General features: G+C 30.9%; 1 pseudogene; it reads left to right on the top strand.

The window, feature by feature from the left end:
* Window positions 1-915: 915 nt before the first annotated feature.
* Window positions 916-12,809, top strand: LOC108907995 (annotated as a pseudogene).
* The last annotated feature ends 530 nt before the right edge of the window (window positions 12,810-13,339 follow it).

Here is a 13,339-nt window from a genome sequence, read left to right as displayed (position 1 = left end):
AGACGTTATCATATTAATACAAAAGTAACAAAATAATGTTTATATTCACTTGTAAAAAATATTATTGATAAGAACATTCTTTCCGATAGGTGTCCAAATTGGCACATTCGGGTGTCTTAGAAAATAACTAAGTTTTTTGTATAGTAGTAGGTTGGACTGATTATTGTGATTTATCGGTTAAATCAATTCTTGAATTTTATTACAAAGTAGTGTTGTAATAAAATAAATAAAACATACACGTGCCTGTTTAATACTGGGACTACACGGGGTGTTATATTCACAACATACGTTAAAAGCAGCATTACCACGACCGCACAGTACTATGCTAGATTTGTTTGCTATACTCGCTAGTGCATATTAAAAGTAGCTGACATTTTTTCAGGATATAACGAAACATCCATATCTGTAGAACTAAACCTTAAATACCTGTTAAAAATAAGAAGCAGGGAATTTCTACAGAATTATAATAATAATGATAATAATGCTTCATTGCCCAACAATTAAGACCAATAATAGGACAATTACATATAGAACAATAGGTAAAGTAATAATGACTAATAAATAGAAAAAAAACAAAGGGAATAATACACAGTTCTATTATTATAATTCCACCTTGTAACTGCGATCATGGATCCATGATCCAAAATAAAAACAAAAATGGCATGTCTAAATAGTGTGAAGTAATACAAAAATACATGCCTGACATGAAACAAATGAAACAACTTTATATTAAAATATATTTAACCCAATGATCATATTTTGACCTCAATATTAGGTTGATGTGCTCTTTCATTTAAATACACCTTGTTACCAAACTAAACACACTAAAATAAATTGTAACTATGTCGCAATCATGCACGGATTGTCAACACAATGTATAAAGAGGTTTGTACAAATTTATTTCATTTTTCAGATCCTTGAACTAATAATTGGCTTTTAATAAGACATCCAACACCTAGATTATTAATTTTGTTCCTATATTTATATTTCGTAATTAGTTGGGGACCGAACTTTATGAAAAATAGGGCAGCTTGGAACATTAACAAGACGCTCATAGCTTATAATTTCCTACAAGTGTTAGTCAGTTCATGGATATTCTTCGAGGTGAAATGATTTGATCATAAATATTTTTTGACTTTTTTTTAACAAATGTATTTACCTCATTACCTTAGAGTTACTGAATATATCTATTAAATAATTATTTTATTTTTTCCCTATATATTTGAGCTTCGTGACGAATTGCAAGTATTTGGTCGATTATAGTTGTTTTTATGGAAGAGATAGATTGTACAACAACTTATTATTGTAGGGTTTAAATACTGCTTGGTTACATTATAGCTGGAGATGTCAACCTGTGGATTTTTCAAATAATGCTCAAGCTCTAAAGGTAGGTTTTGTTATGTAGGAAATCCCGTTAGTGCTACGTACTATTGCTTATTATTACCTTACAATTAGATACGTCAATTTTATATTATTTTCAAATATATGGGTTCAACTAAATCAGGATGTTATGACGTAAAAATGTATAGCGTGGTTCATTTAAAGCCCAACTTTTTTACTACCATGCTTTCATACATTATGCTGCAGGGGACTAGTTTTCGCAATTTTTACATTATTTTCACTAGCTTTTATACTATTTGCAATTAAGATACTTTCAAATGTTAACTACTTACCTAATCAAAATATTTTTCTAATATACATGATAAAAAATAATTGATATATTTTAGTCACGAACATTGTTATTCTATGTTATAAGAGGTAAAACATTTGAAACAATTTACCCTAGTTTACTAGTTTATTTTATATTTAGTACATTATATTAGAAAGAGTTTAACTCATCAGTAGTCATCTGAGTCAGAGTTTATATACAGGGTGGTCCAGATTTTAATAGACAAACTTCGGGAAAGTACTAAACAACAAAAATTAACATCACTTTGCTCTATGAACATAGGCGCAGAAAGTCACCGTTTATGAGATATAGGGCGTTGAAATTAACGAAAATAAAACAATTTTTTTTAAATATCTGGAAAGCCGCTTCATCAAATTTATCCAAATTTGGTACACATTTTTTTCAAATATTCTTCCTAGTTCTGTATGCACACAGTCCAAATTCAAAAACCAGTGGCGGAGAAACAAGGATATCGCTTCCTTATTTAAAGTAAAACTTCTACGCCACTGAATTAATTGGTAATATGAATACATTTTATAACGGTCTGAAACATTCTGGATGAAAAAAACAATCTTTTATTTTTGTCGAAAAGTGAATGGTTTACGAGTTATGAGACGTATTATCTAAGATCTAAGTAAACAAAATGTTAAAATAGGGAAAAATAAAACGAATTTGGGTGGTCCAGATTTTAATAGACAAACTTCGGGAAAGTACTAAACAACAAAAATTAATATCACTTTGCTCTATCAACATAGGCGCAGAAAGCCACCGTTTATGAGATACAGGGCGTTGAAATTATCAAAAATAAAACAATTTTTTAAAATAAATGGAAAACCGCTTCATCAAATTTATCCAAATTTGATACGAACAACAAGTAAATTTTTATGAAAAACAATTAAATTAAATCAATTGAAGTTTCCATCTCCAAACTCAATGCACTTTTAGCATCTTTTGGTTATAGAATTCACAGCAGCTCTGATTAAAACTGGATTTTGCTTCAAATTAGTGCAGGCCGCATTTAGCCTTTGCACTAGCTGGTTTCTATTTGCTATAGGAACGGCATAAAGATCATTTTTTAGGTTATCCCAAATAAAATAATATAAAATATTTAGATCTGGTGACCTAGGTGGCTAAAGTATGGGCCCATTCCGACCAATCCATCTGTTTTGGTAGTTGTTTGTCAGCCATTCACGAACTACCTGGCCAGAATGTGCTGGCGCCCCGTCCATTCGAAACCAGGTCTCGATTCGTTGGACCGAAGGTACATCCTCCAATAAATGGAAGAGGCTATTGTCCAAAAAATTTAAAATCAGATCGGAATTTAGTCTAGGTGGCAAGATGTTTACTTGAATACTAATGTTTCATAACGCGTAAACCATTCTCTATTCGACAAAAATAAAAGAATGTTTTTTCATCCGGAATGTTTCAGACCGTTATAAAATACATTCATATTACCAATTAATTCAGTGGCGTAGAAGTTTTACTCTAAATAAGGAAACGATATCCTTGTTTCTCCGCCACTGGTTTTGAATTTGGACTGTATGCATACAGAACTAGAATTATTTAAAAAAAAATTGTACCTAATGTGGATAAATTTGATAAAGTGGTTTTCCAGATATTTAAAAAAATTGTTTTATTTTTGTTAATTTCAACGCCCTGTATCTCATAAACGGTGACTTTCTGCGCCTATGTTCATAGAGCAAAGTGATGTTAATTTTTGTTGCCTTATTTAAAGTAGATGCTTATGCGAAACTGGTGGATTTAGGCTTTCTGATACTAGGAGTAGGCTGCTACTCTAAAAAACTCTATTCCAGCCATTTTATTTTCCCTTCAGAATTTGTGAAACTATTCGAAACTTTTATGATTCATGAATTCAGTAGACAAAATATTACCTTTAATGTATCAAGCACTTTATACTTATGGCTATTACCCAAAACACTTGATTTGGTAATATCAAATGTAAAATGTGAAGTAACTGCTGATGATGCTCCTCTTGTGCCAGTAGATCCTTATCATCCAGCTCTAATTATAAAAATTTCTGGTTTGTTAAAAATTAATACTTACCTTATAACAAATATCAATCAAAAAGCATATAATTTTAGAAGAGCAAATTTTACGTCACTTTACAGTTCTATGTTGAATACAGATTGGTCATTTCTATGTAATTTAATTTAATTTAATTTTACTCTGCCGTTGATAAGTTCCATGGAAAATTATTTCAAATAATTGATGCGAATGTCCCCTTTTATATTCAACAAGCACGTCAATTTCCTAGGTGGTATGTGTCTGAAACTATTAAAAACATTAAGCAAAAAGCTAGATCATTAAAAAGGTATAGAAAAGCTCATAATGAACAATATCTGTGTGAATTTAAAATGTTAAGACGAATTATTAAATTTCAAGTAAAGCGTGGCTATACCAGATATGTATGTTGAAAACATTAAAATTTCAATGAAAAATGAGCCTCAAACATTTTGCTCGTTTATGCATTTCAAGAATAAGTCATCTAGGATACCAGGCACTGTAATTTATGAAAATGATTCATATGAAAATCCTAAGGATATTGTAAATGCATTTCGTAATTTTTTCAGTAGTATATATTTACCTAGCGAACCTGTATCTCAACAGATTACTGCTATACCAAGACCTTTATTTAACATTAACATTGAATCAATGTCTGAGAATTAAATAATAATTACTGCAAAAAACTGAAAAATAAAATGACTTCTGGTCCAGACAACTAACCATCTTTTATAGTCAAAGATTGTATTAGTGTTTTGGTTAAACCTCTTTTTAAGTTATATAATCTCGTCCTGAAAGCCAAAATATTTCCAACTCGATGGAAAGAAGCCAAAGTAGTTCCGGTGTTTAAAAGTGACGATAAATTTGAAATAACCAATTACAGGTCCATCGCTATTTTATCAAATTTTGCTAAATTTTTCGAAATAGTGTTATATAACAGAATTTATCCTGAAGTCCGTCATCAAATTTCAGAACATCAACACGGTTTTATGAATAAACGATCCACTGTCACTAATTTAGCAGTTTTTTCTCAATACACTGCTGATATATTAGATAGTCAAGGACAGGTGGATGTGGCTTATACAGATTTTTCTAAAGCATTCGATCGTATTGATCATCTTACTTTACTTATTAAACTAAAACACTTTAATCCAGAATTAATACAGTTTCTTAAATCTTACTTACTTGGAAGGTTGCAGTATGTATCGTATAATGGATTTCACCCTAATAAATATCTAGCCACATGTGGAGTTCCTCAGGGGTCCAATCTGGGTCCCTTGCTCTTTCTTTTGTTCATTGATGATACCCTATACGATCACACTAACTTTTTTTTGCGGATGATTTAAAAATATACAAAGTGGAATCATTAGACGACTGTAAACTTCTACAAACTGATTTAAATACTGTTCAAGTTTAGGGTGACAAAAATAAATTAAACTTAAACGCATCGAAATACAAAATAGTAACACAAATTCACAAAAAAACAGTTTTTTTTTATAAATATGAGTATGTCATTAACAATAATATATTATCACGCTGCACATCAGTCAAATATTTGGGAATAACTTTTGATCATCAGCTGTCATTTAATATTCATATAAACCTCAAAGTTTCGGAGGCAATGAAATGTTTTGGCTTTATTGTCAGTAACTGTAAAAGTTTTAATTACATTAATTTATTGAAAATTTTAGATTTTTCTCTTATACGTGCTAAGTTAGAATACGGATGTTTGATTTGGTACCCCTTATATATTTCTCAGGTTCACGCAGTAGAAAGAGTGCAAAGGAGATTTTAAAAATATTTGGCTTTAAAAGTTGATGGTCAATATCCTGTAACAGGAATAGATTATAATTATTTAACAAATAGGTTTACTGTTGATTCTCTAGAGTTAAGAAGAAAACGTGTTTCTTTAAAGTTTTTGTATAGACTGCTGCATAATGAGATCGATTGTCCTGAACTTTTAGGGCAAATTGCTTTTAATACACCTAGGTATCATTCTAGGCAAGGTATATATTACTCTTCATATTTATGTTTAGAGCGAGAACTAATATCCGTCTGAAGTCACCACTATACGTAATGAGTAAAAATTTTAATAGCACTGCGCACTTATGTGATATTGACAACTCTTCAATGAATGAAATTATTAAATTAATTCGTTAGTAAGTATATTTAGATAAATAGTATTGTAAGTATTTCCTGGTCAATATTTTCTATTTGTTTATATGAACATATAGAAGTTGTAAATCGTGTTTGCACTATAATTGTGAATATTTAAGTTTTGCTCTGTAAATGGTGCTTGTACACTGTTGGGCAAATAAAGCTAATATTATTATTATTATTATTAAAACACCCACTATATTTGGATGGCTAGATTGATGAGAGATAAAACCAGATTAAAATATACATGTACATTTACTTGTCTGTGGCAGTTTTCAACAAAATGGTCTGTACAGAGATATGATCACCAGTTTATGTAAACGTAAAGAATAATGGCGCATATCTGAATACCTGTATATGATAGACGTGTTTTAAGATTAAATTTGAACTGTTGTGACAACATGCCCTTGAGACAATTAAACCCCACTTTCCTTATATTAGAAAATAATTTTAAATATTAGAATTTTTTATTTCTTCCAACTTTTATTTAAATATTTTTTTAAATTTGAACTTATGTATGTATTGCATACTGGAAGCGGTACAACTTACTTTGTAGAATATGTAATTAATACATTTTTGTGAAAAAATTAAAAATAAATAGTAAAATTCAGAACCTCTAACCCTATTGTGGTGGGTATTTATGTAAAACATAATTTGTCTCAACGGGAGTTCAATTATGTAGTAGTGACAATGTTACACAGAATTATTAAACTATAACTTTTTATATGACAGAGAGAAAAAAGTTAAATAAGCAGTTTTTTAGACGTCAAAGAAATTTTGAAATATGTTCATAGAAACCTTCTTCCCCCCTTGCTTTCCTATCCGGTAGTGGTTTTCGGCAATACTTACTATCTATCTTTTGTTATTTATATCTAGCTCATAATCTCAACGTTCAATTAATTGTCATATGATTTTCGAAACAGGCGTTGCGGTAAACAAGTTGAAGACCAATCTGTACCAGTGCGAAGCATTTCATTTTATTTAAAGCATTTTTGTAGAAAATTAAAAATACGCAAATGTAACTTCAAATCTAATATTCGTTATTTGTGTATTTCAAACAATTTTTAATATAATTTTTTAATGTTAGACGTTATGTCTTTTCTATAAAAACCATCGATTTTCCTTGTGTGTGGATAGCGGCATATGAATTTGTTAAAAAAATAATATCTCCGTAAATATTTGTAATTTTAAAAATGGTTTTTATTGAACTCATTTATATTGCGAATTATACGTAGTTATAATATATGTATACATTTAAAATTCACTCTGTATAAGCATATTTGTTGGTTTCTATGTATTGCAGGTTGCTGGATTGGTCCACTTTTATTTTCTAGCCAAAATGACTGAACTGTTGGATACGGTTTTCTTTGTTTTAAGGAAGAAGAACAATCAAATCACCTTTTTGCATGTTTATCATTACACGGTAATGCCAATGATTAGTTGGGGGACAACGAAATATTTTCCAGGTGGTCACGGTACTTTTATTGGTTTAATTAATTCGCTGGTTCACATAATCATGTACACATATTACATGTTAGATGCCATGGGACCCCAATACCAAAAGTATCTTTGGTGGAAGAGATATGTAACAACAATACAACTGGTAGGTTATTATAGAAGTATTATGAAGTTAATTCAAATAAATTCAACAAAAGTTTACTTAAACAAATTCAAATAGTGTTCTTCCATAAAGAAATATAGGTATGTAAAAGATATCTAACCTCATAGACAAGGTTCCTAACTGTTGATACTGCGGAAAATTATTATTATTATCCTATGGGCGACATGCCTCAACTAGCATTGAAACATACCAGCAATATCAAATAAGCAGCTAATAATTATCATAAATATAAGTAAAAAATGATATGTCTAAGTTAATATAAAATCATCTGACGTAATGAAATAGTTAATTATTACAATCTTACAAATCTTGCATTCTTGCCATTCTAACATTTTTGAAATGCCAATTCGTAACAGCTACTATAGAAAATTTTTACCAGTTCCACATTTTATTTAGGATTATTTTTTCAGATAGCCTCCTTGCGAATGAAATTAATAAATATTATTGGAATTATATATAAATTATACAGGATGATTCACAAACGGTGACCAAAAATGAAACCTTTCGTATAAAGTTTTTATCTAGGACGCTTCGTAAAAAAAGATACTTGGGTGTTAAACTTTAGAAATTATTTTCAATTTTTCTAAATAATTTAAAAACTAGTAAGTGAAATAATGTGAAATTGGGCACATGTATTTATGTAAACATTGTCCAAAATCTGAGGCCTTTTTCTAAAATTTAGAAGCTTCAGTGGCGGAGATCCATGGTATCGGTGGCATATTTTTGTAAATAAAATAGTACGCCACTGCTTTACGGTAGCAATCATGATATTTTCGGATTCGCCTTTCCATTTTCTACAAATTCTACTCTCTTATATTTTTCGAAAATAGTCTGATTTTCGAGTAAAATTTAAAAAACGAACTGAAAACGCCGGACCTCAACCCACTGGATTTCATTTTGTGGGGTGCTGTTAAACGGCTGATATACACTGAACAAAATACACCTAAGCAGTTAGAAGAAAGAATAAATAATGTTTTTCATCAGATTCAAGCAACAATAAATTTTGAACAAATTTTATTTTCGTTATTAAAAAGCTGTCGCATCTGTGTTCGTGAAAATAGAGGTATTTTTGAACATTTACTCAGATGAAATAATTAAAATGATGACTAAAATGTTATTAATTTCTTTATTCGAATAAATAAGCAAATGGTTAATATTTTATTTAGAAAAATATGCCACCGATACCCTGTCCCAGCCACTGGAGCATCTAAATTTTAGAAAAAGGCCTCAGATTTTGGAAAATGTTTACATAAATACATGTACCCAACTTCAAATTATTTCACTTGGTAGTTTTTAAATTATTAAAAAAAATTAAAAATATATTTTCAAGTTTAACACCCTGTATCTTTTTAACGAAGCGTCCTAGATAAAAAATATAATAAGAAAGACTCTCCTTAAAATTGACCAAAGAATACGAGGTTTCATTTTTGATCATTGTTTGTGAATCACCCTGTATACAGGGTGGTCCGAATTTTATGCAGGAAACTTCAAGGGCAGATATATCTCTTTAAAATAATATGTGTTTGCTTTATAAACATTGGCCTGGAGATACAGGGTGTTGAATTTGTTAAAGAAAATCTGTTAAAGAAATTGATTTTTTGTTTATATCTCCGGAATCTATTAACCGATCTCAATAAAATTTGGTACAGATAATGTATGATAGTAGGCCTTACATTCCCTAAAATATGAGCTTTAAAGATTCAATCAGTGGTGTACAACTGGACAGGGGTCACCCCTTTTTTTACAAAAAAAACTACGTCACTGCATTTTTACACGTCTTTGTAACTGATTTATATTCTAATACACAAAATACGTAAAAAAGGTGACTTCAATTTTTTCTCTAAAATTTGCCGTTCTCAAGTTAATCATACCAATACTCAGACACCTTGTGGCAGAACTTCTAACCATAATATTACAAGAATATTTAGGTTTATGCTTAAAAGTAAGTGCAATTTGTAAGCACATCAACAAAATTATTTACTCTCCTTTCTATACCATATGTGAGGTAGTGCTCCTGGCGTGTTTTAGTTTTCCCTGGAGATCTAATACTCTGCAAATAAGAACATTTTAATTCAAAATAATTAAATATATTTACCAAACAACAGCAACTAAACAAGAAACAAAATTGTTCAAAATTCAAAACAATTGTTCAAAATGCGCACCACCCTCAGCGACACATTTCTGAGATCTTCTATTAATGGAATTAATGGAAGCTAATATCGTGTGGTGGTTTTCTTTTACTTCATTACACTCGTCTTCTATTCGTTGAAGTAGTTGTAGTCTTGTATCTGTTGGAGCAGAATAAACTTTACTTTTCAGATAACCCCAAACATAGAAGTCCAGGGGGTTTAGATATGGCAATCTGGCTGGCCAAGACACTGGACCCTCTGCACCAATATGATTGACATTGACATTTGGTTTTCTACCTATCCATCGCCCCATATAACTTTCTCATCCATTGTATCCAGCTATTTTGTCGTATATTTAATGGAACATCCTCTAATAATTCAAATAGACGATTTTCTAGAAAGTTTAGAAATGACTGGGGTTTAGACAGAGTGGCAAGAAGAAAGGTAAACAAACTTTATTGCGAATTATTCCGAGCCACGAGTTCACAGAAAATTCGTGTTGAAAAGATCTTGTCCGATATGAGGATTTTCTTGTAACCAAATATGCAGATTGTGAAAATTCACTACCCCTCGCCTTTGGTAAATGTACATTTATTATTATTTTGATTTAAGTTGTTCTTATTTGTAAAGATAGTAGGTTAGGTTTCCAGGGGAAACTAAAACGCGTAAGGAACTCTACCTTACAGGTGGTGTGGAAACGAGTGTAAAGAATTTTGTTGATGTGCTTACAAATTCCACTTACTTTTAAGCATAAACATAAATATTCTTGTAATATTATGGTTAGAAATGTCTGCACAAGGGAACTGTATTAGTATGAATAACTTGAAAACGGCGAATTTTAGGAAAAAAATTCAAGTTACCTTTTTTACGTATTTTGTGGTTTGTTTCATTACGATATCTACAACGGTTTTCCAGAAAAAGCCGATTTTAACTCCTTATGATTCTACTGAAAATTAAAAATTATAAAGAACCTAGAATTCTATTTTCCCTACATGAAACAAGTATATTTTTTATATAGAAATGGTCAAAGATTTCGGTTTTCTAAAAAAGAATTACGAATTTGACAATTAAAAAAAAACACACTGTATGTTGAGATAAGAACGCAGAGTCGCAGCTGGCTGATACTCTTATCGTTTCATAATAATTTTAGATGAATTCAAACCTTATCTTAAGAATATACAGTATTTAGCCTATAAAATATGCCGTTGACCTTCAAATGACCTTGGTGAAATGGCTTGAAGTCACAAAGATAATAAGAACTCAGGAAAAAACTTTGAACAATTTTTCGTGAGCATGGTATGGTCCAAAATGTCTGTGAAGTTATTTTAAAAACTTATTTTATGTACAATAACAGGCTGGGTGTCCCACAAATTCGAATTTAATCAAGTTCAAAAGGTCACAAATTACATTTATCGCACCCATAGGTCATTTTTCAAGGTATATAAACATGCAAAAAACTGTGGGGCGTAGCGCCACAGGGGGGCTTTTTTGCAAACATATCGATATGAACTTTTTTACTTTTACTTAAAATTACTTTCTGTATCATCTGTGTTTGTTTGCCACACCGGAAATGAAACACCCTGTATATTGGAGTTTTGTGTTTTTTGTACATATATGCTTTTATTTCAGAAAAAATATGAAAGATTTTTCTATAACAGATATTTTTACGTGTTGGTTTTGCCTAGGGTGTTGTTAGAACAGCAAAAATACAAGATGTTTCTCAAAAAATATTGCAATAATTTAACAATTTCATTATGTGAGTCATGCAGCTCATATACGGAACATCCATAAATGACTACAAGCCACATCCCCGAGCTTAGACAACCCAACATTGCACGACTGGTACTAATAACAAAAAATCCCTAAATATTGGCGTCACCAATATAATGATACGTTTTCAATGAACAGTAACAAACTGTTACGACTACGCTCGATATAATGCGATTGGTTGAATAAGTTCTCGTGAAAAATTGCACCAATCGCAGGCGGCGAAACAGAATGTTATGTTTTAATGTAATCTTGATCTTATTGTTTTAATAATTTTTCTATCACGCGAGCTCGCTATGGGACCTATAGTGTAGGGGGTTAGGTGCACTGGAAAGTGCTAGATAGTACAACAGCGTGATGTTATTTTCATAGCGCAACGCTGGAGCGTTGCGCTATGAAAATAACATCACGCTGTTGTACTATCTAGCACTTTCCAGTGCACCTAACCCCCTACACTATAGGTCCCATAGCGAGCTCGCGTGATAGAAAATTTTATGTGCAACTCGTTCGGAAAAGTTGCCATAGCGCCACTTGGGCGCTTTCCGCACTCGCTTCGCTCGTGCGTCAACTGCGTCCTCGTGATGCTATTGGCAACTTTTCCCCACTCGTTACACAATGTACTATTAATTTTACCTAAACTGAATTGCCAACATAAAGGAAATAAAATTCCACACAAAATTAGGTACTGGTCACGTGGCTTGTATTCATTTATGAAGACTGTAGTATTCCCCGCGATATTAACAGTTAGGAATCTTGTCTCTGAGGTTAGATATCTTTTGAATAGGTTTTGTATCCAAGAACATTATTTGACTTCATTTAACAGGACTTTTTCAAGAAAAAATTGTTTCAATTTATTTGAATTAGCTTAATATCTTGTTAATAGAGTAAAATGTATAATTTTAAAAATAATAGGCATTCTATTAGCAGAAAACAGAACGTAGTTTATCACAGAAAAATAATCTACTACGTTATATTGAATTTCTACTTTCCATAAGAAACCAAATAGTATATAACTTTCCATTCATCGAGTGCGATTATTGAGTTAAGGAAAATGGAAGATGAAGATAAATTGTGTAAAAAGTATTGTTTGAAAAATATACAGATTCTTTTTTAAACATCTAACCACTAAGTATATACTTACGAAAAATAATGAAATGATATTTATAATAAATACACGGCTAATGTTCATTTTTTTTAGGCGCAATTTTGTGTGGCATTTCTGCACAGCAGTCAGCTGCTCTTTGTAGATTGTGGATATCCAAAGTTTACGCTCTACTTTACCGAATTCCATATTTTTTTATTGCCTCTTTTACGACTTTTACAAAATGTTTACAATAAGAAAGAAGACACTGGATCATTAGATGATGATAGCAAGAATAACAATCTGTCCAATTATGATAAAAATATAGCAAATGGAGATATGCGCGTCATTAAGTCCCAATAGTTATAAATGATTAACGTATTCTGTATAAGTCCTTAATAAAATACCGACCATTAATGGTATTGTTATGAATAACTTTATAAGGCTGAGTTCACAACACAGATAGTGTTTGATTTTGTATCGACTGTTTTCGAAAATTTGTCACAGTGACAAAATCCTTATAATGGGGAAGTTGCACAATTTTTTTTCTTTTCTTATTAAATTCCTTTCATCGTAAAAAGTCAATTGCCACATAAATTTTAAATTTTTAATTAATAGTTTTCCTAAAAAAAATATAGAAATTCAAAATAATTCTCTATGCACTAAAACGCAGTCTTAAACAGAGACGGCTGACTCTTACGTCACGATCCGGTATCGGTCCAAATTAAACTAGTCGTGTAGAGTCGTGTTCTGTAGTCTGTCTCACTTTTACTCATTTGTGTTTACGCAAACTACGTGTGTCAGATAGATTTTTTTATATTATTTACTTTTACTTAACACAATATTGTTAATTATTTTAAAACTGTACGTGTAAATTCTATGGCTACAGAAGC

The sequence above is a fragment of the Anoplophora glabripennis genome, unplaced genomic scaffold, assembly GCF_000390285.2.
Source record: "Anoplophora glabripennis isolate ALB-LARVAE unplaced genomic scaffold, Agla_2.0 scaffold243, whole genome shotgun sequence".
Lineage (NCBI taxonomy): Eukaryota > Metazoa > Arthropoda > Insecta > Coleoptera > Cerambycidae > Anoplophora > Anoplophora glabripennis.
The sequence above is the reverse complement of the archived record's forward strand: the minus strand, read 5'-3'. Positions and strand labels throughout refer to the sequence as shown.